We start from the raw sequence: 13,362 nt of genomic DNA, 5'->3' as shown, positions 1-13,362 counted from the left end.
TGAGTATCTAATTGAATAAAACTTAATTGTGTTTATAAACACACACACGCACATTTTAACTTAAGAAGTATGAAAACTTTTTGTCACTAAATATTTAACAATGTGAATTAGTAGCTATAGATTGTGCTGGCCTTGATTTATTTAGCCAATACTATTTACTTTACTTTCAGATTGGTTCTCATTTCTCACCATTGTAAATAACACTATAATAAATACCCTGGTATGCAAATCCTTGCATACATCTCTGCTTATTTATTTTAGCAAGTTGCTAGAAAAAAAATCATTTATTAAAAATTATGCACTTGCTCCCATGAGAACCATTTTAATACGATTTTATTTCATCTTTGCCAAACGGGAGATGAAAGACAGTATGTCACCATTGTCCCCTTGCAAATTTAATGTGTAAGCTCTTGACAACAGTGAAGCTAACATTTTAAAAATATTTACTGGGCATTTGTGTTCTTACAGTTTGTGTCCTTTGTACTTTTGTGAATTGCCTATTCGTGCCTCTTCCAGTTTTCCTCCTGATAACTTTCTTTCTACTGATTTGATTTTTTTAAAGGTAAAAACACAGCATGCGTTCAGAAAATAAATAGCTACTTCCACGCTAGTATCATACAAAGTGGAGGAAAGACAAAGGACATAAAAAGAGGTTGGGACCCCAGAAATGGATGCCCCAAAACAGGGCACTAGGCACACTAAAACACTGAATTCGAGGGCACAGGGCAGCTTTAGAAGCAGTCTCAGAGTCAAGGTCTCTCTGTCCTACACTGCCTACCTGTCTCTTGCCCCTCCATCTCTCTGGGGCAAACTATTTAAAGCAGAATTCCTCTTCCCCAGACAAGAGCAAGTCATAAAAACTGAAACTATTTTTCCCCCAAAGCCAGCTGTAATAATCCAGAATTATTACTCTAACCTTTCCCTGTCTCCCTATCTAGTCTCTAACCATGAAGAAGTCTCTGACCTGCTCTTGTTTAATAAGTCATGAGATCCTCATTCCAAGAAGGCCTTGCCAGCACCCAGGAGAACGGAGCTGTTGCACAGACAGGACAGGGGTCCCCTTGGGCTATTGCATTAATTAGCTCATATCTGTTTTGTTCAATCACATTTCCACCCAATTGTTCCCCACCCTTCTTTCTTACAATCAAACCTAAACAAAAAAACAGGAAGTTGTTTTTAGGGATGTGTGGATGCATGTTCATGTATGTGTGTGTACAAACACATACATACAGGTGAGTATGTATGAGTAGGCATGTATACATGAAGACCAGAAGACATTCTCAGGAGTCTTTCTATGGAACACCATCCACCTCTTTGGTGTCAGAGTCTCACTGACTAGGACGGGCAGGCTGACCAGAGAGCCCCAAGGGTCTACCTGTCTCCAGTTCAGTTCACTGCTATGACCAATGATCCCCAAGGGACTTCATACCTCCAGTTCGCTAGCAGTGGCATTACAGGTATGCACTGTCATGGCCGGCCCTTTTACATGGATTCTAAGGGTTGAACTCAGGTCCTCCTGTTCACAAAGGAAACCTGTGACTGACTAAATTGTCTCCTCAGCCTCCCAAAACAGGAACGTTCCTGAATCTTTGGGTCATTACTTCTGAAAGTTCCTGCTTCACATCAAACTTCTCTTACTGAATAAATTCACTATTCTTTCTCTCGTTCACCAGTCTTTCATCTGCAACTCTTATAAGGAGTAGACCAAGATGTCATGTATTCCCTGGCCCCTACAAAATTTTGAAGCAAGACATCCTTTTATTCTTATAAACTATGTCCCTGGCTAGTGGAATGTCAACTTGACATAAGTTAGACATAGCTAAGAAGAGGGAGCCATTATTGAGAAAAAGGTCTCCTTAAGATGGGCCTGCAGACAAGCCTGTGGGATATTTTCCTATTAGTGGTAACGTGGCAGAGCCCAGCCACTGTGTGCAGTGCCATTCCTGGGCAGGTGGCCCTGAGGCATATAGGAAAGCATACTGAGCCAGCCATGAGGAACAAGCCATGTTCCTCCATGACCTGGGCTTCAATTTTGGGCCCCAGGTTCCTGCCCTGACTTCTGGAAGTGGTGAAGCCTGGCCTGAGTGTTATAAGGTAATAAACCTGTTCTTTCCCAAGTTGCTTGGATCATAGTGTTTATTACAGCAATAGAAACCCTCACTTAGGGCTGGAGAAGTGGCATAGCGGTGAAGAGCACTGACTGCTCTTCCTGAGGTCCTGAGTTCAATTCCTAGCAACCACATGGTGGCTCACAACTATCTGTAATGGAATCTGATGCCCTCTTCTGATGTGACTGAAGATAGCTACAGTGTACTCATATACATTAAATAAATAAATCTTTTTTAGAAAGAGGAAAGCCTAACTTAGACAAGGCATAATCTACTGTGAGTATGGAATAACTGTATGCTTAAAGGCTGTGTCAAAATAAAATGGGTAAAACAGAAACATAGGCAACATCAACAGAGCCATGAGAAAGGATGTGCTGACAAGATGTCTTAATTTAACAATGTTAAACTTTATATTATCTAGACTAATCTTTTTCCTTTATAGTGCCATGGGTGGTTAATAAAATCGATCATTAGAACACAGAAAATGTCAGTGCATTTTTAAAACACAAAAGTCACATGGGTTCCCATCTTCTCAGAATGTTATAAGGTGGAAATTAATCACAAAGCAGTATTACATCTCCTTCTCTTTCTGTTTCTCCTCTCTAGGGAACACTGCAATGAGGCATTCCCTACAGTAGACAGGATAGTCACTAAATGTCTATGCTTGTAACCTGAAAACAATTTATATCCATGCATTATGTGTGTTAGTCTGTGATTACGGCTTTCTGTTTAACTAAAGGTCATTGTTTGGGGGTGGGCACAGTCATTCCCGCTATGGAAACCCCATGCTTCTTGTGTGGTGTTTTCCTCTGTAAAGGTGATAGATAGGCTGTCACTATGGAGGCACTCTAGTGGGCATGTGCTCACCTCTTAAGTAATCTGTCCTTCCCTCTTCCTTCCTTGATACTTCTACATCATACCAGAGAAACTAAATTTCATTCCAGACCCTTGATGTGTATTTTGAGCATAACTTAATCAAATAGCTAGCATTTAGTTAAATATTTCTTCTTTTTTATTGATTCTCTATGAATTTCACATCATGCACCCCAATCCCACTCATTTCCCTGTCCCTCCGTATCCACCCTCTGCTCTTGCAGCCCCCTCCAAAAAAGAAAACAATAAATAAACAAATATAAATTAAAAAACAAAGACTAGACATCTCACCGTGGAAGCTGCAGTGTGTCACAGTGTGTCACACAGTGTACCCTTTCGCCCAAACAGCTTTACTGATAAATGTTCATTGCAAGGAGTCATTGGTCTCATTGGAGGCCTCTGGCTTCTGCTGCAGTATCAATTTTAGATTCTCACCAGGACTCATCTCGGTTAAGTATTTCCGGTAAATCACTAACATATCCTTAAGGAGCTGGAGGTTGCAAACATCACACATCTTAGACCTGTGAACATAGCCCGTTCAAGAGGGCCCTAAGAGGAAAAGTAAAGGAACAGCCAGGGCCAAGAAATGGCAGGTGGCATGGGTCTGGATGGCTGCCTTTGTCGGTCTGAGTGGCTAACAGCATCTGCAATTCAGAAACTGGCTCTCATTCTTAGTGCCCAAATGCAGGTTCCTTTTAATCTTTTAATTCAGCCCAGGACCCTAAATGCTCCCTGGGTAGATTCAGATGCCTTGAATTCATATTTGTTGGTATCCTTTTATGTATATGTTTATTCTTTACTTCAAGTTCAAATAAGGTACTACTATGTGCAGATGATAGGAATTTTTTATTTTGGATTTTTCTCTACTATTTTCTTTCATTGAAGTACACTTTCATTGAAGTATGATTCATATTTTAAAACTACACATATTTAACACATGAATTCACACTCATGAAGCCACCATCCAATCAAAGTAGCAAAGATATCTATCATTTTATTTCCATTACTCCAACTGGCAATGACAAATCATGTTCTGATAGCAAGGTTCTTGGGGGTGGGAGGAAGTGACTGCCACAGAAACATGAGGCCATGAGTTTGGATCCTAGCAGCCACCTAAAAGTCGAAGCTGAGAGCACAAAAACAAGTGAAACGTTGGAGCTTGTTGGCCAGCCAGTCTAGAAGGAGGAGGAAGGGAAGGAGGAGGAAGGGGAAGAAGGGAGGAAGAAGAGGAATAAAGAACGAGAAGGAGGAAGAGGAGAAGGAGGAAGAGGAGAAGGAGGAAGAGGAGAAGGAGGAAGAGGAGAAGGAGGAAGAGGAGAAGGAGGAAGATGAAGAGGAGGAGGAGGAGCAAGAGGAGCAGGAGGAGCAGGAGGAAGAGGAGGAAGGGGAAGGGAAAGAGGAAGAAGGAAGAAAGAAGAGGAAGAAAGTAGGAAGAGGAGAAAGAGAAGAAAAGGGTGGGGAATCCTAAAGCCTTTAATAGTTTGAAATGTTAGCAATATAGGAATGACTTGTGGAGTTTGTAGGTTTTTGAATTACCAGGAATCAAATTAAAAATCAAAAACCATCCCTATATCAATCTTCAAATTGACAGAAGCAAATATCCTAGTTTCTTACTCCATTAATTAAACAAAGTCTTCTCATGAGCCCATGCCTGGTACATTGCCCTATCCTGGGTATCCAAGTATCTGACGTAATAGAAATCCTTATTCAATTCTAAATGATCATGAGCACTCCTTGTCTTCAATTTTATTTTTTCCCACTAATTTATTTATTCACTTTACATCCCTATTGCAGCTTCCTCTCCTCCCAGTCCTCCTCTCATATGACCCCTCCTCCCCATACTCCCACCCCCTTCACTTCTGAGAAGTGGGAGGTAGATCTCCCCTGGGTACCAGTCCAACCTGGCACTTCAAGTCACTGCAGGTCTAGGCACATCCTCTCCTCTCCCATTGAAGGCCAAAAAGACAGGATCTACAGATGGGCAACAGTGCTCCTCTTGTTTGGGGACACTCATGAAGACCAAGCTGCACATCTAGTACATGTGTGCAGGGGCCTAGGTCCAGCCTGTCTATGCTCTTTAGTGGTGGTTCAGTCTCTGGGATCCCCAAAGGTCCAGGTTAGTTGACTTTGTTGGTCTTCCTGTGGAGTTGCTATCCCTTTCAAGGCCCTCTGTTCTTCCCCCAACTCTTCCATGAGACTCCTCAAGTTCCAACCAATGTTTGGCTGTTTTCAGTTCACATTGATTCATAGAAATGCTGTATAATGCAATTCTTTGTCCAAAAAATTGGGCATGAGAGCATTTTCCTTTAAGGTATTGAGATTTCAATGATTTCCTATACTTGAAAAAAATGCATAAATTTCACATAAATTATACTGTCCTGTGTAAATACATAACTTGATACATAATATCTATGCATCCAATCATATAAAACCTAAAGATGAGGTGTTTTCCAAAAAAAAAAGTTATAATATCAAAATTCAAACGTTTTTCATCAGTTCTTTAAGTCTGAGATGTCACTAGAATATTTTAGATTTCTCCACAAGAGGGCGCTGCTCTCCAAGCTATTGTGTGATTAAGACGCAATGCTTAGGTACTAATTTCGGACGTTTGGTGTCACTCACATTAGAATGTGGACAGGGTGGCTCATCAGTTTGAGAGTTATAAATGAATGTAAAATGGCAAGACTTCTAGAACCATCTTAAGAACTACAGCTTCTCATTCCGTAGAGCAAGGGAGGCTTATCCGGAAGCTTGCCTATGACGTCACCCAGGCTTTCCAGCGTGAAGGATGTAAGATGCCCACTGTCTGTCCCCTCTCCAGCCCTTGTCTTAGTCCTGTAAGATGCTATAACTTATCACCATAAACAGAGTATCTTATAAACAAAAGGTGTTACCAACTCTGTGTCATAAAGGCTGTTTCTTTGCTCATAAACGATGCCTCTGAGCTCTCCGTTAAAAGGACAGGATCCCATTCTTGAGGACTCAGCCCTCGTGACTTATCACTAGCGAAAGGCCCCACTCGCTAATACCCTGGCGGAGAGGGTTTTAATCCAATTAATTTGTGGAAGATACAAACATGCAGTCTACAGCACTCTGACTCCTTCCTAAGAAACTCTGTGCCATGGGACACTGATCTTGGGAACATGCGTCCCATTAGCTCAGCGGATGCAGTAAGTCTCCGCAGGTCTGGTGGGTAAAAAGCACCACAGGATCGGCGGAGAGGCAGTAACCCTGGCTCCACAAGTATCTGTGCCAGGGAAAATGCCTGCTTCATCTTCTTGGAGCCCCACAGCTACCCAGCATTGCAGCTGGACCTCATCTTACAGGGAAGAGAACTCACAACTTGAAAACGCATCTGACTGTAGATCATGAAGCTAACAGGAAGGGTCAGTCTGAGAGCAAAGCCTTCACACTTTTTCCATTCCATGCTCAAGGGGGATATCTGTAGCCTTACTGAGAGAGCTGGGGTACACATGGCCCAGTCTCAACATGGCGCCCCTTGTTATTGTTTGGCTTTTGTTGGGGTTTGCTTTGCTTTGATTTTTTTGTGTGTTGCTGGATGTCTTGGTCGCTGTTCTATTGCTGGAAAGAGACAACATGTTCATGGCAGCTCTTATTAGAGAAAGCATTTAGTTGAGGGCTTCCTTACAGTTTCAGGGGATTAGTCCATTATTTATCATGGCAGGGATCATAGTAGCAGACATGGCAGGCATGGTACTAGAGAAGTAGCTGATAGCTACATCCTGGTCTGCAGGCAGAGAGAGACAGAATGAGTCTGGCATGGGCTCTCCATGACACACCTTCTTCCAACAAGGCCACACCTCCTAATCCTTCTAATCCTTTCAAAGAATTCCACTAACCGGTGACTTAGCATTCAAATATATGATCCCATGGGATCATATTATTCAAACTACCAAATGGGCATTCCCCCAGGGTCTCACATATGCTAGACAATTACTCTATCAGTAAGCTGCATCGTTCTTGCATTCATATATAAAGGATCAGAATTCTGAAACTAAAATGTTTGCTTCCTTCCTTCCTTCACTGCTTACTTGCTTGTTTTAAGTTTTAGCTATTACTAGTATTACCTCCAAGACTATCTAAAAGAACTCAACACATAGTTTGTAGCAACATGTCTCAAAATCCCTGGCTTCTGGCCCTACTCATATCTTAAGACTTTTCTAGAAGCTGTTGCTATAAGAATCTTGCAAACTTGCCCCCTTCTTCCTCCTTCCTGTCTTTGATTCAATTCTGACCCTCCTTTACCTCTATTCTATAGCACACTACACTGGCAACTCCAGATTCTTCATGCAGAGCGAAGGGGGGTCTTCATAGTTCTCTCAGCTGCTTCCCAAGTCAAAGGGACTCAACACAGACTGGACACACATAGACGTGCAGTAAGCTGTTAGGTACTCGGAGAGGGAAAGTGCCAAGAGTGGGCATATATAGGATTCTGAAGGTTCTTTTCCCCATTGTCATATGTTGGATACTAGAGAAGAGTCTACTGTAGTAGCCCTGACCTCAAGGTCAAATAGCTCTGCCTATCACCTGAGGCTTATTACAGAGGCTGATAGAGCTGGAGCCTGAGATCAGAAGACAAACCAACCTCTGGAGCCAGCACTCCATCATTGAGACAGAGAACTCTGAATAGTTAAATTCTGCAGACTTGTTCCTCCCCAGTGGAGGTAATGAATGCTGAGTGGGTTTTAAAATCACAGGAAGTAGCTCTCATATATGAGATGTCAGTGTTCTGTCTGTTTCTCCCACCCACCATGCCCTCAAGACACATTCCCTACCTGGAGCAGTGTGAACTGGAAGTCTAGGAATGTGGAAGAACCTGCCTGGGCCATGGAATACATTCCTAAGGGCAGTCAGTTGCAGCTTCTAAATGTAAAAGAAGGGCACTTCTAAAAGAAAGAGACATTTGACACGCGGCCGGTCCAGTTACTAATATTCTTAATGGTAGAAAATACAAGAGTCTTCAGTTTCAACTTCACACACACTCCTTGACAGGGCAGCTTTCGAGGACCCAGAAAGCAGTCACTCCCACCTTTCCCTTGCTTTGACCATGCCTTTATCATCTTTGTTAATTTTCTTTACTTCTCATGTTATATCTACCTAAGTTGATATATGCCTTTTTCTTAATTTATTCTTTGACAGTTTTACATGTGTAGATGACACAATCTGGTCACACGTACTCCTTCAATATCCTCCTCTACTATCTTACTCTCACTCCTGGGAGCCCCTCCCTCCTCCCACCAGGTCCCCACCCCATTTCTATGTCATTTTTGTTTTATTTTGTTCTTCCCTGTGGCTCAAGAAATTAACCAGGGACTCTCACATAGACATGGGTCTTTAATAAACTAAACAAGTAAAGATCATCTCAGAGGCTAAGCATGAGTAACTCACCAGTGGCTATGTCACCAAAGACAATGGTTTCCTCTCTCCCAGCAGCCCTAGACTACCAATATCTCCTGTGAATGAGATGGGACCCTATGACCCATCTATGACTGTCAATAGGTTTGGTCTTGTGCAGGCCCTATGCAGGCAACATGGCTGCTGTGAATTCAGGAGTATCATGACCATGTCATGACCCTAAGACAGCATTTCACAGCCCATCTACCATCGTCTGTATTTTATATATTCTCTTCTATAATATTCCCTGAGCCTTTAAAGAGATCTTATAGTTGTCCTATTTAAGACTGAGCACTCAACTGTTAACTATTCTCAACATCTTGACCAGTAGTACTGCATTCTGAATCCTTTCATGGGGTGCAGGATTATAGACGCTGCCACAGACCAGACTGGAAAGGGCAGAGCAAAGGCTGGAAGGGAAATCCACAGTAGTCCGTGTTTCCCTCCGGGGCATCAAAACGCTGGACCGGAAGGGGAAAACAGATTCTGGGAGAAATGCTGTGGTTCCCAGTCTCCTCTCTGGATACCCAGCCACCACCAATGGCGTACCACCTGGAGAGGAAGTCAGGGTCAGACCCTGGAGGGGTCTGTAGCCCACGTTTTTACCCTGAGTGTCTGAATGCTAGGCAGGAAGAGGATAGCTGAGCCCAAAATAAGCAGGACCCAGTCTAATTGGGAACAAGTGCTGAGTACCAACCAGCAAGTAGGAAAAGAGAGAAGGCTTTCTTCTGGAGGAGTCTCAGGTGCTGCTCGTTTACGCGATCCTTGTTTGTTTATATTACATTATTGGGAGTGGGTGTGGATGCATATACCACTTGGGGGAAGGGCATGAAAATACCCAGGAAGGGAAGGTCATTGGCTGAAAGCTCAAGGTTACATCTTCAGCATGGAGAACTCCAAGTGCTATGCTAAGTGACAGGGTACCCTCTGTCCTCTCAGTTGGTGGTCTCAGAGGCTCGGAGGGGGCAGCTCTGCTCCTTCTGCCACAAGTCTCTGAGATTCCCAAGGTTCAAGCACACCCCACTTCAGCAGGTTGTGTGACAGCACAGTCTCAAATGCCCTACAATTAATATTTGTAGAAAACCACATTTGCTGCAATGAAAAGCTCCTTTGATCAAGGCTTTGATCTAGTTTATGGACATAAACACAAATATTTAGGGGACAGTTTGACAATGTATCTATTACTTAGCCAAACAATTCTAGTAGGTTCATACTTAGTACCTAGACATGGGGCCTTGGACCAGGCCTGTAGTAGTAGGTAGGAACTACATCCTGTGGAGTGGGACTCAATTAGAAGTCAGTTATTTCCATACAGTCATGCCATGTTGTACCAGTAAGTACCTCTTGCCTCCCCAAGTTGGTAGTGCAGCCTGCAAGGTCCAAAACTAAGAAAGACCACTGGCGAAATTTCTTCCACAGCTGCTTGCATATTAGCTTCCTGAACTAGAACTGTGGGTCAGCAGGGAGAAAGCTTCGTACTCTCCAGTGCTATAAGCTTATTTTTTTCTGTATAAGATAATCAGACATTTTAATTTTTCTTGTTCTTTTCTCTCCTTCTCTAGGACTTTCTCCTATATACTTATGGCCATCCATTGGAACATGGTCAACCTACCAGAGGCCACATCTTAAAAACTGAGTCTTCCTCTCCCAGAAGCCACCAGTAGTCAAGAGTTCCTCGAATAGGGACGTGAACTTGTGAGGTCTTTCCTACTCTCTGCTGGAATGTTATCAGCTTGATCTTGTGCAGATCTTGTGCAAGCAACCACAGCTGCTAGGAGTTTGCGAGTCTGGGCATTCATGAGCCCCACCTTAGCCAGAAGACAGGACTTTAATCTGGTTCTTCCTGACCTCTGTCTCTCATATCCTTTCCCCTCTTTCTCTATGGTCTCTGAGCCTTGGGGGATGGGCTATGATATTGATGCCCCATTTGTGACTGAGTATTCCACAGACACTTATCTGCTACACTTGGGTTCATTCTGAGCATCTGTGCTAACCACCATTCAACACTCATAGAAATTTCTCTGATAAGGTCCAACAGCTCCACTAACTATAGGAAAAGAAATATAAGCTTTAAGGGAAAATATATATACATATATATATATATACATATACAATATATACACACATACATATATACATATACAATATATACAATATATATTTATATATACATATATATGCATATACATACATATATACATATACTTTAAAAAAATAAAAGGGGCTGGAGAGATGGCTCAGCGGTTAAGAGCACTATTTAACCTAACCTAAGGAAAAGAAAACCAAACCCTCATAGATGTATTCAGAAATATGTTTCCATGATAATAACAAATCTCATAAAACTGACCATCAAGATTAACTATCAGTGGCTGGCAAGATGGCACAGTGGTTAAGATCACTGACTGCTCTTCCAGAGGTCCAGAGTTCAAATCCCAGCAACCACATGGTGGCTCACAGCCATCTGTAATGAGATCTGATGCCCTCTTCTGGTGTGTCTGAAGACAGCGACAGTGTACTTATATGTAATAAATAAATCTAAAAAAAAAAAAAAAAAAAAAAAAAAAAATGGCCGGGCGGTGGTGGCGCACGCCTTTAATCCCAGCACTTGGGAGGCAGAGGCAGGCAGATTTCTGAGTTTGAGGCCAGCCTGGTCTACAGAGTGAGTTCCAGGACAGCCAGGGATACACAGAGAAACCCTGTCTCAAAAAACAAAAACAAAAAAACAAAAACAAAAAAAACAAAAACAAAAAATAAAAGGAAGAAAAAAATAAAGCCAGATGTTATGGTTGGAAATTCTCAAGCCAATTGCTATAGCCATGTAAACAAAACTTACCTTACTTCCCTCAATATGATTGAATCCTAAACATAACTGAAATATAAATATATGACTCTAAGTCATTCTTCCCGGCATGACTTAGTGAAGATAAAGCTGCCTGTTATAGACCAGTGTAATAAGCAGTCCTCCACCTATCCACCACACACAGAAAAACAATCGGGAATAACAGTTAATACTGAAAAGAACAAGTTACTTCCTCCCCTGTGCTATGGGTAAGCTTCCCACCACTTGGTCGGAAGTCCTTAGGACCACAACCTGTATCTCATTGTGTAACAATGAACATGTTGATTTTTTCCTAACTTGATCTGATTTGGTTTTTGACAAGGATTATTTGTTAGCCTCTTGATCCAAGATCCATTGTCTTAATCTCTCTGTGATCATCTTACGCCATCTTTATTTAGGCTTTGGAAAAAATGTACAGAAAGGCACACCTGTACTTAGGAGAGTGCGCTGACTGTCCTTCTGCACAGGGTAGAGACAAAGTAGCAGACCACGCCCCTCTGTAGGAGGGCAACTGTGGTGAAGACTCATGGTGGGCACAGTCTTTAGGGGTCGGTCCAGCATCCCACCCTTATCTTTACATTTCTCAGTGAATTTGAAATGCCTCTGCAATCTCCATTTTCTGTGGACTAGGCATCCATGCATAAGCCTAACTAGTGTGTCCATTTCCTGTGAACTAGGCATCAATGCATAAGCCTAGCTGGTATGTCTGTGGATTATTTGGTATAAGTGGAGTAGAGGGGGGGGGAACCAACCTCTAACTACTGCACCAAGAGCTCAACAACTTAGAGTTTGTCTGATTCCCAGCTCATGCTCATGTTCACACACACTCTAACAAGGGTTGGGAAGGACATGGGAAAAGGAAATGGATAGTTGATGGCGTCTAGTGAAGGGAGAGTCAGTTTCTTTAGGAGCAATGCTCCTGGTAGATGGACCACATTCCTGTATAATGCCCTGCAACTTGAAGCATATGAAGATATTGGAGTACGAAGTTGGGAGCGATCTGACTGAAGTAAGGGGAGGTGCTGAGGTGAATGTAATCAAAATAGATTCTATGAAATTTTCAGTGAATGAATACAATTTTTTTATTTTTTATTTTTTTTTAGAAAACTCTAACAGAACCGGGGTTTGAGGACAACATCAGAGTAGACACAAGGGCTCAACCTTGGTGAATTCAGGACCAATGGAACCTTCCAAAGTACAACTTATTTTTCTTTAACTGAGCTTATAGGTGACTACATCCCTATAGGCAATGTCCCAACCTTCTAGCCCCCACACAAGCCTGCAGGCTGAGGTTATTAAACACTGAGACAATGGTCCCAATATTTTAGATCTCAGAACATTTCTTGCTCCTAAAATTTGACGTAGGTGCTAAAATACATTTATGTGCATGGATTTATAACTATTGATACTTACTATACAGAGGTTAAAACAGACACATTGAAAATACAAGGACACACAAACACATTCCTTCGTCAACCATCAAAGCACTGGTAAAGCTTCCTAGGGAGGTGTCATGTAGGTTTGACCACAGTTTGTACCTCAAGGATCCCCTAAGAGGTTCTGAGGCTGCACCAGGGTTCTGAACCATATTTTCATAGCTCTGGGCTATGGGAATAATACATCTCCAGGCTTCCTCTAGATCATTCTGTATATCATTGAAAGGGGAAAAAAGCCATCAAAAACTACTTTCAAGGAAACCAGCGAAGGTTTTGCAGAAGATGGCAAGCCTGAAATCCTATGAGCTGACATCCGTCTCAAACCCTCAGGACACTTTCAGAGGCAGATTTCTGGTATCAACAGGTACCTGTAGTATGAAATACAGTAATGGGTTTCAGGAGTACTTTGTCTTTTTTTTTTTTTTTTTTTAATTTTTCGAGACAGGGTTTCTCTGTGTAGCCTTGGCTATCCTGGAACTCACTCTGTAGACCAGGCTGGCCTCGAACTCAGAAATCTGCCTGCCTCTGCCTCCCAAGTGCTGGGATTAAAGGAGTGCACCACCACCGCCTGGCTGGAGCACTTTGTCCCAACTCCCAGAAACTGCAGGTATGTCCCATCACATAGAAGATTTAAGTTGAAGGTAGAAGTAAAATTGCTCATCAACTGGTGTCAACATGAAAAGAATGTTCT

This window comes from Mastomys coucha, unplaced genomic scaffold (assembly GCF_008632895.1).
Source record: "Mastomys coucha isolate ucsf_1 unplaced genomic scaffold, UCSF_Mcou_1 pScaffold8, whole genome shotgun sequence".
NCBI classification, from domain to species: domain Eukaryota; kingdom Metazoa; phylum Chordata; class Mammalia; order Rodentia; family Muridae; genus Mastomys; species Mastomys coucha.
The sequence above is the reverse complement of the archived record's forward strand: the minus strand, read 5'-3'. Positions refer to the sequence as shown.